The sequence below is a fragment of the Microtus pennsylvanicus genome, chromosome 4 (assembly GCF_037038515.1).
Source record: "Microtus pennsylvanicus isolate mMicPen1 chromosome 4, mMicPen1.hap1, whole genome shotgun sequence".
Classification (NCBI taxonomy): domain Eukaryota; kingdom Metazoa; phylum Chordata; class Mammalia; order Rodentia; family Cricetidae; genus Microtus; species Microtus pennsylvanicus.
In genome coordinates this window covers 106,573,305-106,595,529 of record NC_134582.1, presented here as the reverse complement: position 1 = coordinate 106,595,529, position 22,225 = coordinate 106,573,305, and the positions used below count along the sequence as shown (strand labels likewise).

At 43.3% G+C, this 22,225-nt stretch overlaps 5 non-coding genes across 5 annotated transcripts; 2 read left to right on the top strand and 3 right to left on the bottom strand.

Moving 5' to 3' along the window:
* Positions 1 to 6,919: 6,919 nt before the first annotated feature.
* On the bottom strand, positions 6,920 to 6,992 carry Trnav-aac (transfer RNA valine (anticodon AAC)). Its single transcript has one exon. It is a non-coding gene; the product is annotated as a tRNA-Val (tRNA).
* A 6,034-nt stretch (positions 6,993 to 13,026) lies between these two features.
* On the bottom strand, positions 13,027 to 13,099 carry Trnar-acg (transfer RNA arginine (anticodon ACG)). The gene has a single exon. It is a non-coding gene; the product is annotated as a tRNA-Arg (tRNA).
* Positions 13,100 to 13,943: 844 nt separating this feature from the next.
* Trnas-cga (transfer RNA serine (anticodon CGA)) lies at positions 13,944 to 14,025 on the bottom strand. Its single transcript has one exon. It is a non-coding gene; the product is annotated as a tRNA-Ser (tRNA).
* A 5,393-nt stretch (positions 14,026 to 19,418) lies between these two features.
* Positions 19,419 to 19,491, top strand: Trnav-cac (transfer RNA valine (anticodon CAC)). Its single transcript has one exon. It is a non-coding gene; the product is annotated as a tRNA-Val (tRNA).
* Positions 19,492 to 22,015: 2,524 nt separating this feature from the next.
* Trnai-aau (transfer RNA isoleucine (anticodon AAU)) lies at positions 22,016 to 22,089 on the top strand. The gene has a single exon. It is a non-coding gene; the product is annotated as a tRNA-Ile (tRNA).
* Positions 22,090 to 22,225: the final 136 nt, after the last annotated feature.

Genomic DNA, 22,225 nt, shown 5'->3' with positions numbered 1-22,225 from the left:
ACCATATGGATCTTCTCTATATGTAAAGAGGCCGTGTACAGCATGGGAAAAAATGTTTACTGGCTATACATCTGAAAGAAGATTGGTAACCAAAATAATCAAAGCCAAAAAAATCTAAATTCCAAGAGAACAAATAACTTAATTCAAAATTGGGGCATGGAACTAAACAGAATTCTCAAAAGAAGAAATACAAATGGCTGAGAAATATTTTTTTCAGTGTTCAACATCCTTAGCCATCAGGAAAATGTAAATTAAAACTACTTTGTGATTTCATCTTACTCCACTGAGAATGGCTAAGATTTTTTAAAAAAGTGGTGATGAATGCTGGTGTGAACGTGAGAAAAGGGTGTAAACTGGTACAACCTCTGTGGAAATCTATGTGGAGTTTCCTCAGCAGACTAGAAACAGATCTATCACATGATCAGATACACCACTCTTCGGCTTATGCTCAGAGGACTCTCCCCTCTACACAGAGATACTTGTTCACTCATCTTCATTGCTGCTTTAATCACAACAGCCAGGAAGTAGAAACAGCCTAGATGTCCACCAGCTGGTGAATGGAAAGAAAGCAGTGGTACATTTTCACAGTGATGTATTATTTAGCTGCAAAGAAAATGTAATTATGAAATTCACCAGTAAATCACTGAAGCTAGAAACAGTCATTCCTGGTGAGGTAACACAGACCCAGAAGGGCAAATACGTTTTGTCTAGTGTGGATGTTAGATTTTAATCTTTAGATGTTTGTTTACGCAGATACCCAGAGAGGTCAGGAAACTAGTAAGGGGACATTGGAGGTGGTTCTCAAGGGAAAGAGGATAAAACACAAATAGTATGAAGGAGGTTATAGAAATAAAGACAAGAAAGAGCTAAGTGAAGTGGGGGCTGGGGGTAAGGTGGGGTAAGGTAGAGGAAGGAGTATGGGGAGGGATAACTAACATGAAAGATCCCAGAGAATGGCATAAAAGTCTGCTGCTGTCTGAATTGTCATCATCATCTTCCTCCTCCTCTCCTTTTTCTCTGTTTTGGTTTTACCAGACAGGATTTCTTCGTATACCAATCCTGTGTGTCCTGGAACTTGCTTCATAGATCAAGCTAGCCTCAACCTCACAGAAATCTGCCTGTCTCTGCCTCTAGAGTGCTGGGATTAAAGGTGTGCACGACAACACCCAGCTTTGTATGATTGTTCTTAATTATATACATATACAGATACACACACTCACACATATTAAAGGAGTTTAAATGGAAATTCAAGGTGCTCTGATGACTTCGGCCTCCACAGGCTCTTGAACTCACATGCTTATATGCGCGCACACACATATACAGCATTAGAGCATCTCAAAATAAGTCTTCTAAAAAAGTAAAACAAATAAAATAAATGTTTCTTTCTGCATTTAAATTTTCACAATAATTATATCAAATTTTTCATAATTTATAATATGCTCAATAAATTCAAGATGATGCAACTGTTTATTTTTTATAAGGATAAAATAAGTTTATATTTGCAGTAAAGAGAAAGCCTAACTTGCAAGACAATCTTACAGGAGAACATACAGCATACCTTTTATTTCCATGGAATGGAATCAAGGATTAAGATTGAAGCTCTATACACTGTAAATCAACAGTTGCTGGGAACAGAGTCTGGAAAAGACAACAAAATGAGGAAACTTTTCATTGGGGCCTGTTGGCTGGAGTCAGAACCAGTACTAGATTACACAATTCCAGGACAAGAACAAAAAAGTGGAGCTGGGCAGCGACCACATACAGGGTCGACATTTGGTAAATCCCTAGCGGTATTTACATACAAACCAAATAGTTCTAAAAAGAAGATTTGGTCGTTACTTTATGAATCCATCTGCAATATCCACATCAGAAATAGAAGAAGCTCACTCAGGTTCATATTACATCCCATCCACATCTCCTGACTGGTGCGCTTCAGATTCTGGAGCAGTAGTCCGGGACCCCACAATGTTTGTTTGTTTGTTTTTTTTTTTGTCTGGGAGAGGGCGGAGGGCACATTGCTGGGGCACTGGAGCGTAGGTGTTGTCGCGGTAGGGGCAGTTGGTCTGCAGCTGGGCACTTTTCTCACTCCCCAGTGCCCTGACTTGCTGTTTTGTAGACTGTGCTAGCTTATCAAGATTTCCCACCAGAATCAACCCCTCCCTCTCTGCCGCTGCTCGAGGCTAGGATATCTTGCTACCGCTTTTTTTTTCTTTATGTAAGCTACTGAATATATTTCTTTGTCTAGACTGGGGTCTAAGATGCCTTTCTCTTTGGAGAGATGATGAAGAGAAAATGGTGAAAGGTTCTCACACCTTAGTTACAGTGTGCTTTGATAAAAAGGGTCTCTGCCACTGACTGGAACCTTGGTTGTTCTTGATAGTCCTCGATTTTGGTTGGTGTCACTATCATTTATTTCTTACGGCACACACACACACACACAACCACAGGTGGGCAAGAACCATTCTTCGCCCTTTAAAAAATATCAACAATTATAGTTAAGAAAAAGCAGTCATTGTTCGAGCTTAGAATAAGAAGTAAATTAGTTGTGAAAAGTGTGTACGAAGACTACGAACGTTATCAAAATTAGGGAGAACATTTGAAGCTTCAGGGCTCAACTTAATTAAGGGTAAAATGATTAAGCTCAGTTTTGCATCGTTTGCTTTAATTTTCTTTGCACTGGGAACAGCCTCCAGACCAAAGCAAAGTCAAGCACCCTGAGTGCTCAGGCGGGGTATGCCACGCTCCTTCGCAAATAACAGCCACCAGACCAAAACAAGCAGCAGCAACAAAACGGCTGCGGAGTCGGGTGTGGTTATGTGGTCATTCATACCTGTAATTCTAGCAATCTGGGAAGCTGCGACAGGAGGATTGGCGCTCATTTAAGGCTTCCCAGTACTAATGAATGATTTCCAGGCCAGACTGCTTTGAGGCAGATGGCTTACAACAGAGGTCAAGGGGACTCAGAAAGGAAACAAACCTAAGAAAAGGCCAGGGGGGGGGGCGGATGTGGAGAGCACGCACTGGCCACCTGTGCGCCTTAATTGCTTTAACCGGCTCTTGAAAATGTTGAAAATGACCTTCGCCTCCGGGCGTCTGTCTTAGAAGCAGTGCAGCTGTCTGGCTCGGCGAGACTGCTGGCCCCGGCTGATCCTCTGCATCACTGGTTCTTTGGAGCCCATCAGCTTGTGCGCATCGAGGGCTAAGCACCGACTCTGACAGTTGTGAACGCGAAAGCCGCCACTGTCCCAGCACAGAACGGCTCTTCGGGAGCGGGAGGGCAGGAGTCCTCCCGGGGCAGGAAGCAGGAAGCGGGGTGGGGAAGCATCTTTGGAAGGTCTGAGAAGCAGATCTCAGAGCTGTTACCCCACGCCATACTCCCGTACACACTGCATCCCAGACAAAGCCAACTGATTCCTGTTCAGAATAATTTTCTGGAAAGAAGAAAACATCAGGAATCCTGTTTGTCAGACATCAGAGGATCTTCGCTGACCACTTCAGGAAAACCGGAAGGCCAGAGAAATCGCAGAAATTGGGTTGCACACCTTTTTACCTTCGTTTATTGAATTAAAGGACTGAGCCGCCTACTACGAGAGCGTGGGCACTCTGGAATCCAGAGACAACGATCAGGCCGCACAGGCTTACCCGTCAGGAAAGAGGAAGGAGCCAGATATTGAAGGATAATAAAATCACGAAATGAAGTTTCGTGTGGTGGTTCAATCTGGAAGCTGAGGCAGGAGAATAGCTATGAATTCAAGGCCATTGTGGGTTACAAAGAGTGTAAGACCCGGTCTCAAAATAAAATAAAATAAACACTGCGAAACGGAGCAGCAGACACACGCGCCCTGGCGTCCTCCCATGGTCGTGAACCAAGGAGAGGAGCCCGCGAGCTTCAGGGCTTCTCTTTAGCCCGCCTTGTACCTAATGCGCTAGCAAGCAGCTTCTTCCAGATCCTTCTCAGGGTCTCCGGATTCCGGGTTGAAAGCTTCTCTGGTGGATGTTGTAATAGGCGCGTTTAAGGCATTTTCTCCCAGATACGAGAAGTTATTTTTTTTTTTTTTTGCCGGAACCGCTCTTATCTCTAAACTCATCTCTGTTCTGTGGAGCGAGGGGACACAGGAAGACTCTTAAAAGCAATGCTGCGTGCGGGAAATTAAGATTATCTGAACGAAAATCTTTCGACCAGGGGAGAAGAAATTTCTTTAAAAGCACGAACATGAATGTTTGTTCTTATAAATTTTTTTAGAAAGTTTGCCCTCATGTGGTTGGTTAAAGTGTGGTGCTGAGAATGCCCAGCTTGCAGTTCCATCCTTTGCACGGGTGTCTACATACCTTTTCTTGCCTATAAAAATCTCATCGCAGTGACTCCACACCCAGGCACACACTGTAAAGGAAGGTCTAAAATTGCAATTGAACGTTGTCTTTTCTTCATTCTCTGTCTGAACACCTACTCATTTTGTCATTGACCGCTTTTCTTTTCTCTTCTTCCCCTTCTCCCTTTCCCTTTCTTCTTCCCCCTTCTTTATCTTTCTCCCTTTTATTTTCTCTTCCTCTTTCCTATATTTTTCCTTTTTCACTACCAACTGATATCTACCATAATTTCTGTTCATGAAGACGTCCCACCCGCACCGCCAGAACACCGAACAGTTCTGTAGGCAGAGTAAGGCATTCAGTAAATATTTGTGAAAAGATTGACCGTGGGTGTGTTTATAATAATGCTGGGACGGCTGGAGAGACGGCTCAGAGGTTAAGAGCATTGCCTGCTCTTCCAAAGATCCTGAGTTCAATTTCCGGCAACCACATGGTGGCTCACAACCATCTGTAATGGGGTCTGGTGCCCCCTTCTGGCCTTCAGGCATATGCACAGATAGAATATTGTATACATCATAAATAAATAAATAAATAAATAAATAAATAAATAAATAAATAAATAAAATAATGCTGGGAACATGGGTGGAGGTCGGAGGAAAGCTGTCTAGAATATTCTTTCTCCTTCCACCATGGAGAACCTGGGGTATGAATTCAGGTCTTCAGGCTTGGCAGCAGATGCTTTTACGTGTTGAGATATTTCATTGGCCCTTTGGATATACATTAAAAAAATTCTTGTTTTTATTTTGTCGGGAATCACTCTGGGGTGACTTCTGCAGTGATCCTAGCTGCAGCGGGTTCATAAGTTTTTGGGTAGCGCCTGAGGATTAAGAAAGTTAGGTAGGAGAAACAGGGATAAGAAAGAAACACAGAGACATAGGATAGTACGGGGAGGGCCACTCAGTCTCCCCTGGATAATGAGTTCTGATTTCTGAGTTCACCCGGTGTTTAATTTTTCCATACACAAAAGGGGAGAAGAAGACAAAAGACTGCTTTAACATGATACAAAAGACAACTAGAGCAGTTACTTGCTTCAATACTTTGAGACAATCAAGCTATTATTTCTTGAGAAAAGTATCTGATGGTTGGGGCAGTGAAAACATCCTAGACAAAGTATCCTGTAGGCAGCCACTCCCTAAGTCAAACCTATTTCAAAAAAAGGAGCAGAAGTAAGCTTGATTCAGGATGGAGAGGATCTACCTCTATGGGCCATCGTAATGTCCAAAGCACCGAGTAACCACACCCTGGGTCAGGGTGTGAAGCCACACTAGCTGTCAACAACTCTGAGAGAGCCAAACTCTCTGACCTTCAGACCAAGTAGAATAGGCTCACATTTTGGGGCCTCAAAATTATTTGAAATGTATTTATGTCTTGCTTGCCTACGTATCTGTGTGCTACTTGCCAGGTGCCTGCCCAGGTCAGGGGCAGGGACAGGGCCGCAGGTCCTTTGGAACCTGAGTTACAGTCATGTGAGCCTTCCCGCAGGTGCTGGGAATAAACCTGCAGGCCTCTGAGCAGCTCTTAACTGCTGAGTCACCTCTCCAGTCCGCCTTGAGTGCTTCTTTAAACATGAGAATATTTTGGTTATATCTAGTAAAACACATATGTAAAGGAACCGAAACTCTAAAGCTCATCGTTTACTGCAGAATATTGAGGACATACCATTTTATAGAACACACAGAACTGCATGCAGGTAAGAGCAACGAATGACAAATATAATACCGGAATAACACAAAACTTAGAATTCTCATATTTGACAAGGGGCCGTTTGTCAATGTTTAGTCATCCCTAGCTATAGGTGTTTAACACATCTGGTTCTCCACACATTTAACACATTTTTTTTTCTGCATAAGATATTCCCCACATTGGGGTACCCTGGCCTATCCCTGTAATTCCTTCACTGGGGGTGGGGTGGGGCAAAGGCAGATAGATACCTGTGAGTTTCAGGCCAGCCAGGGATACACAGTGAGACCCTGTCTCAAAAACAAAACAAAAACAAATAAACCAAAAACACAAACAAAGCAACAAACAAACAAAACAAAACAAAACCATCCCAATGAAAAGGCATGCATGAACTCACAAATAAAAATTTTGCCATTCATTACAATAAAGTGATTTTTATATTAAATTACTTTTTAAAATTTCTTTAACATTTATTTTTTAATCATGGGGGGGGAGGATGTGCGCATCTGTGCGCATGTGAGTGCGCATGTGTCCTGAGTTCTGAGAATTAAACTTTCAACAAATGCTCTTAACTGCTGAGTCATCTTTCCATTCCTAATTATTTTTTTAAAATAAAAACACTTTTTAAAATTAGGAAAAACAAAACAAAAAAAATCTAAAACAGAAACGACACCAAAGAAGAAACTCCAAAACACTTCGGTCTCTTATATCTCTGCTTAGCCCCTATTTCACTTTGCCCATCTCGGAGAAGGAGCTACCCGCTTGGTCAGGAGTGGCTAAAATGAAGCTACGTTTTAACTGTCACTTGTATTTGGCAGTCTTACTGCAAAGAAAAGCAGGCAAATTTAAGACCTAGCACTTAAAAAAAGCATGTTTCCGCCCGGTTTCGAACCGGGGACCTTTCGCGTGTTAGGCGAACGTGATAACCACTACACTACGGAAACGCCCTTGGCAGCGGCGGTGCTTTTCCAAATTAGTTAAAAATGGATCCTATTAGCGGGGCCAAGGTGACGGGCACCGTCAATCCCTGCATTCGGGAGGCAGACGTAAACCGATCTCTGAGTGGAAACCGGTCTGGTCTACCGAACAAGTTCCAGGATAACCGAGAATACACAGAGAAACACTGTAAACAAAACCAAAAACCCCCAAACCAACCAAACAAACAAAAAACCCAAACAATCAACCAGTCAAAAAAGAATCCTACTGTCTTCATACTTTTGTCTTCATACTTCATACTTTTTCTTAAATTCAATAGTGGCAAAGCCCAAAGAAGCAAGTAGGAGCCCTGTACAGCTGTAATTCCTCTGTGAGCTCCAGGCAGAGAAATCTCAGGTGAACTCCTGGGAAATTTTATTTATTGCCATCACTGCTATTAATATATCTGCTAGTCTGTTATTACTCACACATTCGAGTTTCTAACTCTAAAACTGTTCACACATGTGTGTGTATATATATATATATTAATTTTTGCTATGTATGGGTATTTAAATTCTAAAAACTATTTTTAGTTGTACGTGAGTGCATGTCTGAGTGCAGTGCCCATGAGAGGCCAGAAGAGGGACACTTGGGACCTGGAGTTATGGGTGCTTGTGAACCACCCAAAATGGGTGCTGGGAATCAAGCTGGGGTACTTGCAAGAGCAGCAAGCACTCATAATCACTGAGCCATCCCTCAAGCCCGATATATATATTTAAACTCTTTAGATCAGCATTAAAAAATTTAAATCCACAAATGACTCTACTGTGTAGTGCAAGAACCCTAATATATTTTTGGTTGTGAGCCTAGCCTTTAACGGCTGACCCAGCTCTCCAGTCCAAGAATAATATATTTTTAAGCCCTCTTCTGTATATCATGGTAGGGGGTACGACAACATCAAATATTGTCCTTCTTTAGACGTCATTCCTGATCAGCTCTTAGTCCTGGCAAGCCTGGATTTCACTCAATATACAGAGGCCAGAGTCTCTCAGGCCTTTTTGCTCATGGGCACCAAATTCCTGAGGGTTCAGAGGCAGAACCCTGAGATGAATGTACTAATGAGCTGAATGATACATTCATTATTGCCTGAGTAAGGCATGTTTGTGAACCTGGCAAGCTTCAAGAATTCCCCCCCAAAAGCCGAATTTTCTGCATTAATGATGTTAAGTTAGGGAGAACTGTGCCCCTTCTGTTCTGTGTGGGGTAGCTGACATAACCCTCTTTGTCTATTGTGCTGGGGTCAAACACCCGGCCTTGTGCATGGTAGACAAAGGCTCTACCATGAATTCTCTACCTCCCCCTCCACACATCTTGGCTCTTTTCTCTGGAAACCAAAACAACAGAGGGGTATTTATTTTTGTGGCCCTCAATATTTTCTGAAGTATAGAACTTTTATTATGAACTCTACCTTATGATTTATTTAATCTCACTCTAGAAATCTTCACAGTCTTTTGACACAATCCTCCAAATACCCAGCCTGAGACTTGCTGTAGTGAGCTCTTTCCCCATCGCCTCCATGTTGGCCAGTGTCCTGCTGACGTGGTGGGTTCTGTGCTTGTGGCTTGTGACAAGGACTGTTGGAGCCCATAGAAGCGACTCCGTTCTGTCTTGACTTAGGGTGAGAGTTCAAGCTTGCTTTGCTCCTTCAAGGTCAAGCAACAGGCCTAAGGTGAAGTTGCAACACGTCTTGCCTAGATAACAGGATGTTTGGCCTAAGGTGTTTGGCTACTGGATGTTTTGCTTCTTAATGTTTTGAACTCCTGTTTTTTCCTTGTGTCTGGATAAAAATGTCCTTTTGCCCTCCCATTTGGCTTGGGGCGTGAAAGGGCGATGAAAAACAAAGCCGAGGCTGCAGTATTCACGGTCAGTCTCCTGAATCTATCGTGGTCTATTTCTTCTATGTCTGTGTTATTTCTATCTGTGATTTCTCCAACCAGGGATGATCAAGCCGGGAGGGACCGGTCCTTAGACGTTGTTGCCCAGATACGGCCTACGACAAGTACGTGGTTGGTGCTGAGAAGGACGCTTGAGCAGGTACAGCTTTTTATTTATTTATTTATTTATTTATTCATTCATTCATTCTTTTATTTATTTATTTAAGATTTCTGCCTCCTCCCCGCCACCGCCTCCCATTTCCCTCCTTCTCCCCAGATCAAGTCCCCCTCCCTCATCAGCTCGAAGAGCAATCAGGGTTCCCTGACCTGTGGGAAGTCCAAGGACCACCCACCTCCATCCAGGTCTAGTAAGGTGAACATCCAAACTGCCTAGGCTCCCCCAAAGCCAGTACGTGCAGTAGGATCAAAAACCCATTGCCATTGTTCTTGAGTTCTCAGTAGTCCTCATTGTCCGCTATGTTCAGCAAGTCCGGTTTTATCCTATGCTTTTTCAGACCCAGGCCAACCCTAAATAAGAAGGTGAATCCAAAGACAAACATATAGGCATCCTCCTGAATATTAACCTTCATCAGGCGATGAAAGGAGACAGAGACAGAGACCCACATTGGAGCACCGGACTGAAATCTCAAGGTCCAAATCAGGAGCAGAAGGAGAGAGAGCACGAGCAAGGAACTCAGGACCGCGAGGGGTGCACCCACACACTGAGACAATGGGGATGTTCTATCGGGAACCCACTAAGGCCAGATGGCCTGGGTCTGAAAAAGCATGGGATAAAACAGGTACAGCTTTTTTTTTTTTTTAAAAAAAAAAAAAAACCGCTTCGCTGCTAATGACGTTGTCGTGGAGTCCAGCTCCGCGCGTGCGCCCTGGCATCCTTCAAACTTAGTCGTCGGACTAAGCAGTCAGTGGGCTTGGATAGTGGCTAGTGGCTCATGAGCCCGTATGCTGCCTTCCACCTCCACCTCATCATGACTCCACTTACTTTTTCTGCACACCGAATCTTTTATTACATTCCCTGTATTTTTTTTTGTTTGTTTAAAAAATCCTAGTCTTCATTGACTGCAGTGTCACACAATCAGGGATCACTGGCCTTTAACACTCAGTATAATATGTGGCACAATTTAGTGGCTAAATTGTATGAGTTATGAGGTTTTTCTTTTTTACTTTTTAACCATCGCTACAAGGCTTTGCTTCCTTTAAACCTAACTCCAGATTTTATAGATAAAACATCATAACCGCTCAGATTAGATAGTATAATCTAGTATGGTACGACAGATAAGTTTTTCTATTACTGACTGGGGTGGCAGAATATTTGTGTTAGATTTAATAGCCAACAGATATGTCTGCTGGTTCGAGTCCCACTCCCAGCAGAATCTTACTGAACCTTTGAGCTCATCTTCCTTCCTGAAGGAAAGAGTTCTTTATGTAAAATTCCAGTTTTTGAGTGTTTTCTCTTACCTCCCAGACAAGCAGTATCAAGCAGGTATTTGAATAGAAGTCAAGGTACTTTTAGGCCATAGCGATCGGGGATGGGCCCTCTAAATCTGGTTTTCAGCTAAAGAAACCTAGGTTGAGACAATTTACTCCAGGAGGAGCGATTGAGGAAACCGTGTGGCGTGCAGAGGCAGCTGCATCAGGGATAAGCTTCTCAGTGATCCTGTAGGATTGAGGACAGAGATAGGAGACTCCCTCACCTAGCAGACAGCCAGATAAGTCTTCAAGGGAAGGGTCAGCCAGAACGTTTAGGAAAGTATCAATCCACATGAAGTTTTCAATTTACTTAATTAAGTAGGAGACAATCCAAACATCAAAGAGAATTCTAAAACAACAACAACCCCCCAAAACCATGGGTGGTGGGCTGGGGGTGGGATCCTTGGGTTGGTTACCTTTTCAGAGGAGAAAGATGTTATTGGAGCATCGCGGGGTGTAATGATACTGTCCTTGAACCTGGTGGCTGGAGCAGCTGCTATTTGCCCAGTTATTCTCAGAATCTGTTGCTGTCACCTCTCATGACAGTGAGGGTTCTTAATGTCCTGTTATTACCTTTGCCTGACAAGTTTAAGGAGAAGCTGCTTAGTTGTTTCTGAAAGCCACACACCAACCGTGAGCCAGTGTTTGCATTCCTTCACTTCCTCCCCAACAGTTGCTAGTTTTAGCTATCATAAATATCCAGGCATCTTAGGGGCTTTAATTTGTATCTCTCCAAAGATGTAAGCATCTTTTCTTGTGATTATTTAGTTCTTGTAGGTATACTTTCGTGTGTGCTAAAATATTTGCTCACTTTTAGTTTTAGTTTTTGAGACAGGGCCTGGGCTGGCCTTGAACTCCAGATCCTCTTGCCTGGACTCTTAAATGCTGCAAATACAGCTTGTAGCACCGTGCCCAGCACAGGTGGCATTCTTACTAATGAGCTTTGAGAGTTGTAGAAATATTCTCCATGTATCTCACTGATCAGACATGGTCTTCGCCAACTCCTCTTCTAACTGTAGAACATGCCTGCCTGTCTTTCATAGAGGGTTTGATTCATCATGTTTTCTAAGAGCCGTGTTAACCCATGTCCGAAAGGGTTTTCTTATATTTTTAGCAAGAATGCAAAAACTTCTGCTAATAATTTCTTTCTTCTCCACACTTAGATTCAACAATTCATTATAAAATGAGGTTGTATCTCCTTGGGAAGCTGTCCCTCCCTCTCACCCGGGGAGCTCATCTTTATTTTATGTGTGTGGGTGAAACCACTTGTTCATACACCCTGGTCCCTCTCCCTGGATGCCTTTCCTTAGATTTCAGACTGTTTTGGTAACTAGGAGACCTCAGCTCATAGATGAGTCAAAAAATGAAAATTATGCATGTCTCAGTTATCTGTAGTCTTTAAGTCAGGAGGGGGCACATGTTTCAACACAGCCCTGCGTGTTCACGCAGCGGAAAAGGAAGCACAGGAAAACTGTGACCAGCTTCGTGTTCAGTCAGTCCGGTAATTTACAGGCAGTTTAGCCTGAAGAGAACTGACACGCGGAGTGGGAAGCGATGAAAGACTCACCGTAAAATATCCAACGTGCCTTGGGGCTGACCAGACTGGCTACACGCAGTGATGCTATGCACAAAGTACACTCGCCGTGGAATCTGTGGGTCAGCGGTTCTCTAACACGAGAAAGTCAGAGGCGCTCCACACTCCTGCGTTTCCCGTCCATCTCAACTGGCATGGGTTAGACACAGTCCGGCCTTCGTGTAACTTCATTCTTTTAATCCTAGCACGGGTTAAAAGTCAAACTATGTGATATAGATAAACTTCTGGAAGGAGAATATGGTGCATATCTCAATTTAGTTTAATCTGTGTTCTTTTTGGATTTCTCCTTGAGATCCTTTTCGAGCACCTTCTCCCTGTTCCACGTCTCAAGCCTCACGTCGAGGAAAACCTTAGAAGGCAGATTCACCTGTTCAGACACTGTCCCCAAACTGCACTTTTGGATCTTCCTATACCCTCTGACTCTTAATTTTGTCTAGGATCGTTTTCAAATATGAACAGTTTCTCAGACCGCTTTCTAGCCTCAGTATCTGCCACTTTTCTCGCCTCTCCAGGAGGAGCTCAGGGACGGTAGAAGCTTAGCCACCGGTGGAGCCCAGTTCAGGGCTTGGCGGGATAAACGAATAAAATAAATTTTTTCCTCTGCTACTGTGATTTTTCAAAAATTAAGATATAATTCATGCGCACTAAAGCTCAACGTTTTAAAGTGGTCAATCCAGTGATTATTCATGTACTGAATCATTAACAGTCATTGCTATCTGACTTCAAATTTTTTATTTCTCCAGTCCCGGGCAACCGGTGATACGTCCTAATTCTAGCTTTGGTGGTCTGGACATTTAATTTCAATAACAACATGCAGTATGTGTCTTTTGTGCTGGTTTCTTTTTCTCCACACGGTGCTGGTAACGTTTCAGAAGTACAATCCTTTCTGTTTTTAGAAATATCATTTTGTTGGGTCGTGTAGGGCAAGACAAAAATCTAGTGAGAGCCAGATTAGGGCTCTTCAAGAGTTAATCTGTTCCGGTTATGGATTTGAACAATCGAACAGGAATTTCTCGTTTTGAGTTAAAAGGAAAAGTTTTAGGCCGAGCCAGCCAGGAGTCGAACCTAGAATCTTCTGATCCGTAGTCAGACGCGTTATCCATTGCGCCACTGGCCCGCCGTGAGGGGGCAGTCCTCCACTATTTATTATTAGCCACTTCATTAAATTAAAGGCCGACCTAGTATCAAGTAATGTAAACTCAACAAATGTTCGATTTGTGTAATTTACAACCCTTAAAATGTTTTACATTCATAAAGGAATTTCCTGCCTGTACGCCACGTACGTTATGAAAGTTTTGTATTCTATTCTCGGCGCCTCTTGGTTTCCATTAATTTAGGCAATTGGTTCCTCTGACATTAAACAACCTCTCACCTCCAGCCCGGTTGATTGAATGAAAGAGTGATGAAACGAAACCCACTCTTTCCTCTCCTTCCTTCTGTCCTCTTATTTTTAGATGTTTTGAAACAGTATCATTCTGGCCTCAAAATGGCAATTCCCCTGCCTCAGGCTCCTGGAGTTCTGGGATTACCGGTATGCACCACAAAGTTAAATATCTTAAGTTTTACAATCTCAATTCAGTCAGAAATTTAGACGCTCAGAGTTCAATTGAAGATTAAAATGAGCCAGACGTGGGGATACAAAACTTTAAACCCCAGCATTTTGGTTTTTACCTGTGGAGTTATCTTAAAAATATAAAAGAAAACTTGGCTGCATTTTATTTAATTTAATTTTGTTGTTTGTTAATGTGAGTGAAAACACAACAGAGTTGGTCAAACCTTTCCTGATTGAGTTTGGGTCAGCCTGGATGTTGCACTGCAGGTACTGCTCTGGGTAGCTTTCAAGCCTTTTTATTCTAATTTAAAAGTAACAAGAAACCTTTTAGAGTTTAACACTACCACGGAAATGCTTTAGAGGAAAAGCTATGGGTTTTCCAGAGAAAAGATATAGCAAAGCCCTTGTACGCTGTGAGCAGGATTTGAACCTGCGCGGGAATAACCCATTGGGTTTCGAGCCCAACGCCTTAACCACTCGGCCATCACAGCTAGCTATGCACAGAGCTGCTATTTTTCACATATGTCCTAAACAAAAAAAAATCATATAAAAGGCATTTACAAGGATTGAGCACTATAATTCTATCACTGTCACATACTCCCGTCTATTGGACAGTTTCCTTTCAGCAATGCACAGAAGGCAGTCACTTGATCAAAACCTAATCAGATCTCTCCCCCCCAGCCTTTTTCAATTGGACTCTATCGCTACAGGCTTTTAGGTCCCAAATTACAGGTTTTAAAAGGATAGCAAGGGGAGGAGGTGGAAATCTTAAATAAATAAATAAAAATAAATAAATAAATAAAAGGATAGCAATATTGCAGCACATCAGAGTTTTTAACCTTCTTCTTCCCCACTCCAGTACTCACAGATAATCGATTTTTCTTCATAGTTGTGTTAGGGAATAAAGGCTGAGTTAGTTGTATATACACTAAACAATCTTATTCAATCATCCTCTCTCCACACAGCTCGAGAGGCACTGCTCCCTAGGGAGGCAGTTTAGCAAAATCTATCCATACTCAAAATTCATGTGCCTTCCGAGACGGTATTTCTAAAAATGTTTGCCCACTCCAGGGGGTCTGCTGGGGTAGAGCTCATTCTCTTCTGTATTATCTGGAACTGCAAGATTGGGGGAAATCATCAGCAATATGAGTCTTTAAAAATAATTATCTTGTTAATGTTAAATAATTCGGAATAATTTCAGCAGGTACTTTATGGCAACACACGCATAGTGAAGTATTATGCATGTTAAAGAGCTGGCTGTGGTTAGACACTTGTAATTCTAGTTCTCGAGAGGAGTAGTGTTAGGGGAAATAAGAGACCCGAAAGAAGGCGGAGCCCAGGGATGATGCCCTGGCCCTTTGGAACGTGGAAGGCTAGCGGGCGCAGCAGCAGAGCAGCTGGAGACTCATTTTGGATTCCCCATTCTTTGCTGTGATTACCTAGCACAGATTTTGCTTGATAATAAACACAAATAATCCTTTGACTCTCCTCATCAGTGGAGGCAGGAGAAGCATAAATTCTAGGCAATCCTCCACTACGTAGAAAATTCGAGGCTATGAGACCCCCGTTTCAAAGAAAGAAAACATATAAGAAAATGAGACTATAAGGTGTGTGTGCATATAAATCTTTACTGTAAAATCCATGTTGAGATCAAAGTGCATAGACGATTACCATGGAAGACAAATTAGTGTTAGATTATTCATGTATTTTTACAAAATATTACGCCAAGAGCTGGGCATGGTGGCGCACACCTTCAATTGCAGTACTTGCGAGGCTGAGTCAAGTGAGTCTCTGAGTTTTAGGAAAGCCTGGTCTACATAGAGAGTTCCAGCACAGCCCAGGGGATGCAGAAAAACTCTGGGAAAAAAGAAAATCTCTACAAGAATGTATAATTAACAAATAACGGACCCTAGACGGTTTCTTCACTGGCTTTGAAGATTTTTTTTAGGCTGAACCGACAGTTTCAGCTTCTGTTTCATCTACTTAACTGCTCAAAGTGTAACTTGGGGTGGGAATCTAAAGATTCATCTTCAGACAAAAGCATACGTAAGATTAAAATGTTAAAACTTATGCTATATAAACCGACAACTTTCTACTTGAGGCCAGTCCCCCTTGAGCATTAGTTAGGACAGGCTGCATGCTATTGTTATTAAAGAGCTTCTCCTTTATTACTTTCTGAGATGTCACAAATTGGGAGGTTTGCATAGCTGCAGAGGGACCAGCCTTCTGCAGGCCAGAGAGACCAGGAGCGAGATGCAGAGTTGGCAAGAAAACATAGACTTCTTTTTCTGAGGGATAAAAGCTTCTCTCCTATTTTATTATTCTTTCTGTTGCCTGTTCTATTCTTATTTTTTCTGCCCTGTTCTTCTAATGTTTCCCTTCTTTCTTCTTCCTAATGCCTTCCTTCTTACTACTTCCTGATAGCATCCTTCTCCATCTTTCCTGGTGTTTTCCTTCTACCTTCTTTATGTTTCCCCTTACAGCATCTATACCCCAGCAGAATCTTAAGCAATATAGAAATTACAATGTGGTCACATCCTAGTTTTTAAGTGAATGGTTACAATGAATACAAGTCAAATTCAACATGTTTTCCATATCCCTACAAAATTAAACGTTTTATATATTAGAGGTGAAAAATTATCTCCAAGAACCCACATACATATTTATCTTTTAGACTTCTTACAGGTCATGAACCTTTCAGTCATAACTGTTTACATAAACAGAGTTTTTATAATTGTTAGAAAAACAGGTGACTAGTTTTACTCTTCATAGTTCAGAGTTCTGTTCAACTATCTTAACTATCTTGGTTTTCTAGTTACATGAAGTCAACTGTTTAAAGCTTTGCTATGATGCTCAAACCCGTGAATAGATTTCCCAGTATCAGGAAGAACTCGAGCTAATTCCTAGGACTCTTCTGTTTTTCTAATCGTTAACCTAAACCATAGCGGATATACTCCTCAAGAGAAACGCATAGGTCCTACTGCATGGCACCTCTTTGGTCCTATTTTCTCTCCTCTGCAGCTTTTGCTCTACCCGGGGCGGTGGCAACACCTTAAACAGTACAGCTTAAAAGGAAATCATCTTCATAATATCCACAGATAAAAATGCCCAGCAGAATGAGGTATTTCCATGAGGTAATCACATCACATTAAAGGCAGTGGGGATCCCCCAACACCCATTCCCACTATGCCGGATATCAGTTAAAAATGGAGGTGGCAAACATAAAGGCACAGGAGTAGCAAGAGACATTCTGGAGTCAAAGCCACCAGGGCCTTGCCTACCTGAGATTCACTCATCAGGGCCTTGCATTCTGGTGGGCCCCTCTCCAGAAGTCTATTGCCACCTGCTGTTCCTCTGACGTGGCCACCGGCACATACCGAAAGAATTTTATTAGAATTCTGGAGGCTAGTTCAGGATCAAAGAGCTGCCAGGGTTCTTTTCTGGTAAGACACATCTTTCTGCCTTCTGTCTCTATTCTAGTGAGATCTTTGTGCATGTAGGGAGGGAGATCGCTCATGTCCTTTCCTCCGTCACACAAGGACACAGGCTGCACTGGATTACAGTCCCACGTTGTGACCTCATTTAACTCTAATTATCTTCTACAATTTCCATCTCTCAATGCTCTCACACTGGAGTGAGGAATCTCCAGAAGATGCAATCGGGCCGCGCCATTTCCATCTTGTCTTTGGTAGTCTAGTGCCCACATTGGGCCTGTCTCGCTCTGACTTCTACTCATCTCAGTGATTGCTGTGCTGCGCCAGGGAATCTTCATGGCAGAGGGTGCCGGGATTGAGACGTGGAGCCTTCTTTTCAGGTGGAAGAACAGCAACTTTTATTTGCCCTGAGCTAGAGCCTTTTATACCTTTAGGCAGATGGCCTGAGACCTGCTGAGCAGCCAGAGGTCAAAATTAGAGCATCCTGTACTGGGACCACCTCTGCGGAAAATCACTGGCCAGGAAAAACACCAAACATCCTTGTCAATTACAGAGTACAAGGAAGTTCTGCTGTCGGTCATGGGGAGCGAGGGCAGCCGGATTGCAACATGCTGAGTTCACTTATGATGTCTAGGAAGAAAGGAAGAGTCATCACAGCGCATCCTGAGGGCACTAGAGCTGTGCGCATGAATGTTTCTCACAACCATGGCGAAAGGCTCTCTGGTGAAGCGTGACACCATTTATAGGCCTGTATCCTATAAATCTCATTTTAGCATTTGAATCTCTCCAGTCTGTAGGTATTTTGCTCTGCAGCATATTAAAGGAGACCTGATATTTCAGTTCCATTTTGTTGATTTGCTCTAACTGTGGCTCATGTGTTAATTAACCGGAATCACTTGGAGCCATCCCCATCCCCTTGACCTGTAGCCCTGGGTCAGGAATCTCAGCCTAAGAGTCAATGAGTTTGATCTGATAAAATGTTTATAACCGTTCTCCCTTGATCCCACACCCTCAAAATTCCTTCTTCTTTAGGTTTGTCGGATTTCAATCAGTACACATGGAGACATTTAACGTGGCATGGTGGCCTGCAATCCCAGTAGCCAGAAGGCTGAGAGACGGGGAGGATTGGCACAAGTTCTAGACCAGCCTGGGCTTCAATGTGGCGCTGTCTCCAGTGAGTAAATGAATAAATGAATGATGACTAAAATGACGTACTTCTTCTGGTTTGTGACACATCTCAAAAGTCACACTTTGGTTTTACCCCCAAGGGTCAGGGACACATCCTGAAGAGTATCAGGAGAGTCTCAGAGGACAGCTCCCTCAGACAGGACAGTGTCCTGTCTCTCTTCAAGAGACACTAACATTCTCAGGATGGGTAGAACAGCTACTCCCAGCTATCACTGGAGTCAAAAGCTGGAACTAGAGAATCATTTCAGTAAACTTTGGAGGCAAAGGCAGAGGCAGACACATAGATCTCTGATTTTGAGGCCTGCCTGGTCTTCAGAGAGAGTTCCGGGGCAGTCAGGGCTATACAGAGAAACATCATCTCAGAAACCAACCAGACAAACAAAACACCCCAAACAACAACGACAATAAACACTCCACCAAGATTTATACGGACTGGGTTAAGGGTGCATGTTTGTAATGCCAGCACTGAAGTAAGTAGGCAAATAACATTTTAAGGACTGGCAGTCCCTAAGAAACAGGCAAATCTATCATGTTAGGCTTCATGAAGACAGGCTAATTATGAAGAATGACCACGAGAACTATGGATGGATAAAAATGCATGATCTACAGAAGACAAACTGGGGTAGGGTGGGCACTTATCAAGGTCTATACAGATTATTTTCTGTGTTCCTCATTCTTTGCTTTGGACAATCAAACAACAGAAACTTGACACTATCGTGATTTTATAAAGGCAGCCTAAGAAGACACCTGTTTCCCAGAGAGCAAAAATCATGCCTTTAGATATTTGCATTCTGTTGTAGATGGTGGCGTTATTTCAAGGTTTCGTTTGTTTCTCAGGATTTTCCAGAATACTGGCACAAGTGACTACGTCGAGTTGATTGCCTGCAAAGGAAATAACGCTTATAGTTGCCCACGGTGCTAATGGCCTCTGACCCTCTTCCTGGGCTCAGAGTGCTAACTTCAGATTCCCTAAGAATCGTTTTCTTTCTCAAAGAATGAGCATCCGGATGCATTGAACATACGGAAGTAAGCTGTGTAGACAGAGTTTATAGTCTGGAAATCCTTTTTTGCAGAATGTGTCCTTAGCTTTTCTCTCTCGCTCGACGTTTGGGCAGAGTTTTATGCGCTATTTCCTATAATTTATAAATGTAAAACAAAAAGAAAAAATCCTACCTCTTTAAAAATGATCATTTCTAAAAACCTAGCATAGTAACTTTGTCTGTAATACATGGGTGTGGCCCTAGAAGGCCTGTGAGCGTGTTGTTTCCGTAGTGTAGTGGTTATCACGTTCGCCTCACACGCGAAAGGTCCCCGGTTCGAAACCGGGCGGAAACATTGTGACTAGCTTTTTGGAAGCAACTATTTGTTTGAAGAAAATAGATCCACCAAGTTGTCGCTGTGCTCAGTGTTTTCTGGCCGGCTACATCTGTGTGGAGGAGCAAGGCAAAAGGCCACACTTAGACATAAGAAGCAGAATCTACATTTGGTTCTCTGGTTTTGCACCTCTCAGGGAGGAGCACTGCAGGCCAAGCCTGCGAGTAATGATGGGGCGGGATACCAGGCTTTATTTGGCTCATACTTCCAGCTCATAGCCCATCATTGGAGGAAGTCAGAACAGGAACTCAAGCAAGTCTGGAACACAGAGACCATGGAGGGGAGCTGCTTACTGGTTTGCATCCCAAAGCTTGTTCTGCCAGGACCACGAGCCCAGGGACGGCACCACCCACCGTGGGCCGGGCCCTCCCCCATTGATCACTAATTGAGAAAATGCCTTACACCTGGATCTCATGGAGACATTTCCTAAACTGAGACCCCGTCTCTCTAATGATTCTAGCTTGGGTCAAGTTGACACACAGTCCCAGCCAGTGCACAAGCCTGTATCATCCTGACTCATGACATCCAGTTCGTGTGATGAACGCGAGTCGGATTCTAAGTGTCCTTGACCTTGTCTGGAAACTGCAGAACAAAACCGCTCTGCTGGTTCATTTTATGTATCATCTTAACTAGGCTGTGGTGTTCAGATACTTAGTAAAAACTCATGCTAGGTGTTTCTGCTTGGTTGGGTTCTGGATGAGGCACATTTAAATTGGTGGACATTTAGTAAAGAATATGTGTGTGGGTATTCCATAATCAACATCAGGGGTGAACGTCAGGAGTGGGGGTGGAGGGGTGGTTTCTGGGCAACTGCATTCTTCCAGCAATTTTCTTTGGACTGGAATGCAACCTTCAGTTGAGTCTGTAGCCTGCCAGCATCCTTCATCAGAATCTGCATTTGCCAAATCTTGTTCAAAACATTATTGAATGACAGTTTCGCAACTACGATGAGAAAGAAGGCCATGCACAGGGACCATTGAAAGAGGGTCTTGCTGTGTGGGAGACTGCGCTCAACTCTGCACATAGCACAGGACAGTGGAATGTGGTGAGGAGCAGTGTGAGGTTAATGGGGCTACTGGATAGTGTGGGCTTAGTGGACAAACACAGTAAAGGTCTTTCTCACTAAACTGACCTCTCATGCTTCTTGCTCGTGACAAACCAGGGAGAGCCAACATTCTGCAGAGGAGAGAGGAAGATAAGGCACTCTAGTAGATACTGAGGTAAGAGTTAGAGGGCACTGACAATCTTTCTCAATGGACTTACTTTGTAGACATCTTTCCTGGGGGTGGATTTTACAAGGAAGTGCACAAAGGGCCTGGGAAATGGTTCCGGAGTTTGATTGCAGTGTGGCCAAAGAATCTTTGCCAATCTCCACAACCATGTGAGCAAATTCCTTAAAACAAATGTCTTTCTGTGTATGCGCACTTCTCTGGAAAACTCTGACTGAATCACTGTTATTTTGAAGTATTCTGCTGCTTAAAAAAACAGTGTTTAGCCACGTCAGCAGCACGCTGGCTTTCATGTGTGATAACCAGGTTTGTAATTCTGTCAACTCTGGGGACAGGCAAGAAGATCATCAGTGGCCACATAACAAGTTCAAGGCCAGTCTAGGGCACAGGAGACTTTCAAAACAAACTAAAACTTAAATCAGAACAAAGAAATTAAAAACTCAGAGCAAACAAAAACTCCAAGTCTCCAACAACGAAAACCTCAAACTAACCAACCAAACAAAACCACAAAGTTTACAAGTTTCATTTGGAGAACTGGTGAGTAAATACGGTCGCTCCGGGTCTATAATTAATTCGACAAGAATACCTTGGTTCGTTGTGAATAAGGCAACAATTGCAATTTCTATATTTACCCAAGTTTGGAAAATGAGTACCAGCTGACAATAAAGTCGCAGAACCTATCTGAAAAGTGCCGGTCGATGCCATCACCAAAGTCACCGTGGACCTAAGGCAAGTCTCGGGGTTGTGCCCTTTCCCAAGCTCCTCCTACAGAAGGCAGGCAAAGGCAAAACAGACGCCTTTGTCGGTGACCTGCGTGCCCTGGGTTGTTGGCTCTCTTGCGTTGTTACTGACGTGCTTTGTTTGGTAAAGAGTGGCTGGTGCCACCGGGCGTCTTCATGCGGTACTGCAGCTAGAGACCGATTTCCGCTCCCTGAGTGGCAGGTCCTGGGGACAGTGGCGGAGGTGCAGCGCCGGGCCTTCCCGAGACGGGCTGGGAAGCGCGCGACCCCTAGGCTCCTAGGCGTTTAAGTCTCAGAGGTTTTTCAGGTCAGAATTCGCAGTTTGAGAGATTCTGTTCCCTTTGGAGAAGCAGAGTTGTGTTTGCAGGCACTAACGTCGGCTGCTTGTTGTCTCCATTTGTCTTTTATTTTAAGTAACAATAATACAAAATTGTCATGCTTTAAAAAAAAAAATTTAAACGAAAATAGTAATCACGTCTCTTAAGTATACCTAAGAAAGGCATTCACTCAAGCGCCGGCCGGTTAGCTCAGTTGGTTAGAGCGTGGTGCTAATAACGCCAAGGTCGCGGGTTCGATCCCCGTACGGGCCAGCAGAGACTTTTCTTACATTTGCCGGCTAATTCAACCAAGTCCAGAGGCTCACCAAGTGAATCTAGTTTCTCCTTACTCAGAATAGCTCACGTTTTTCTTTTGGTGAGGCATTGAGATAGTTACTGCTTTAAGTCC